The following is a 2,267-nucleotide window of genomic DNA, read 5'->3' as shown; positions in this document are numbered from 1 at the left end:
AGGATGTTGTCGTATCTAAGCCGGATATGTGGGACCCGGAAAAGAAGAAAGCCACAGCCCATGGAGCAATAGAACAACGGTCGTCGTAAAGCCCGACAAAAATCAATTTTGACTTTGCTCGGAAGCTGAACAGCGTGGCGACGAAAGATACGTATCCTCTGCCATGCTCGTGAATCGACGAGTTGAATTTCATCTCATCGAATTGAAGTCTGCCGTCTGGCTGATCGAACTGGAGGAAACCAGCATAGCCTTTATAGCTTTCACGGTACCGGGACGACTGCTGTACCAATTTCGTCAGATGCCCTTCGGGTTATACAGCAACTTTACCGACTAATGGACAAAGTGATTCCGAAGTTTCTGAGGTCCGATGTGTTTGTTTACTTGGATAAACATTTAAAATTAGTTGTAGCATGTTGAAGGAAGGCGAATTTCCCAATTGGCATGGGCAAATCCAAATTCTGTTTTCGAAACATCAATTATTTAGGTTTCATCATAGCACTCTACAAATAGACCCAAGCAGAGTGAAGGTGGAGAATTTCGCCGAAATCTCGGTACCACTGACAAATGGGAAGTTCCGGTGTGGAGAAATTGAAGAAGGCACTTACCATAGCACCCGTGTTGGTGCACGCCGATTTCAAAAAGCCTTTCTTCATTCAATGTGACGCATCGAATTTAGGAGTGTGAGCCGTTTTGTTTCAACTGAATGATGAACAGCAGAAGTGGCCGATCGGGTTCTCTTCGACCAAACTGAACCGGCACCAAATCAACTATACAGGGACCGAAAGAGTGCTTGGCCGCGAAGTTGGTCATTCAGGCCGTATGTTAAGAAGGTCCCATTCACAGTGGTCACCGACACTGCAAGCATCCAATGGCTCATGAGTCTTAAAGACTTAACTAGGCTTTTCCATTCATAATGCCGTTTATAAAGGGGACCGAGAATGTAGCTGCGGACACACTATCAAACAGCGTAGAGGAGTTGGGTGCAACGTCGGAGGACCTTCTTGGGATCGTACGGGGATGTGCAACCTGTAAGGAGATCAAATCCCAGAATTATTCAATGCAAGTCGGCATCGGAAAAGAAGTACTCACCGATCGCCAATTACAGAAATTGTATGTCGACTTGGGAAAATATCCACGATCAAAATGTGGGCACTCTTGGAATTTCATAGTAGTAGTTTTTCCAAATTTACATTTTTGAAGGCGATGAGAGACGGACGAAACGGCCGCAGACGTCGTCGACTTCTTGGTCCACGAGGTGTTCTTTAAATTCGGAGTGCCTGAGGGGTTACACTCCGACAACGAACGATAATTTATCTACAAATGGTTTGAGTCGATGGTCAAAGCATTTGGGATCCCCACATGCGTACTCCTGTATATTCACCCCAGAGTTTTGTCGCTGAACGCGCAAACCGGACCGTGATATTTGGGATAAGATCGTATTTAAAGAACGACCACCGGGAATGGGATGCTTACTTACCAGAGATCGAAGTAGCGATACGCATTGCCGTCCATAGCGCTAGTGGAGTGACGCCGTTCCTCGCTGTGTATGGCTAGGAATCTGAGGTCACTGTGGGAACACAATATCTCTGACTTTAGAAGCCCAGGACAGAGTGGGCATCATCCGGAGTGAAGTGAAGGAGCATCTCCACAAGGCGTATGATCGCAGGCGCAAACGGTATGATCAGCGCGCACGCCAACTTCTCTTAACACCAGGACAAGTATGGAGACGAGACGGGGTGCTCAGCAATTTCGACAAGAGGTATTCGGGTCCAGGTATATATATTTATTTATATACATATAAGTCGGAGTCTGTTCTACCGAAGTCTGTTTATTCATTATCGCGAAGCGAGTTTCAATGCTCTCACAGGCGATTGCATGAGCACACTGACCGCTCGATCCTTTTACTACCTACGCCATAGCCATCGAACCACACTCAGCGACAGCGTCTCGTCGCAATAACTGTACTTGTCAAAGAGTCAAAATGCGGACAACAAACAAAGCGCAAATAAAGAATGATGCAATCTAACATGCACCCTCTTAATTACGCAGTGCCAATATGCCGAAACGCACAAGCAACTACGCAGTGTCAATGTGCCGATACGCATCTACAACTACGCAGTGCCGACACGAGATGCTGCCTTACTCACTCTCCGACATATACATATATGCATATTTCATGGCATTACATTTGACATATCGCCTCTTTACTAACCCCGAGAGCTCTTGGGTAGGTCAAGGTGAAAAATTAAGCGACGTAGGTATTTATG

This window comes from Drosophila albomicans, unplaced genomic scaffold, assembly GCF_009650485.2.
Source record: "Drosophila albomicans strain 15112-1751.03 unplaced genomic scaffold, ASM965048v2 utg000233l_pilon, whole genome shotgun sequence".
Classification (NCBI taxonomy): Eukaryota; Metazoa; Arthropoda; class Insecta; order Diptera; family Drosophilidae; genus Drosophila; species Drosophila albomicans.
The sequence above is the reverse complement of the archived record's forward strand: the minus strand, read 5'-3'. Positions refer to the sequence as shown.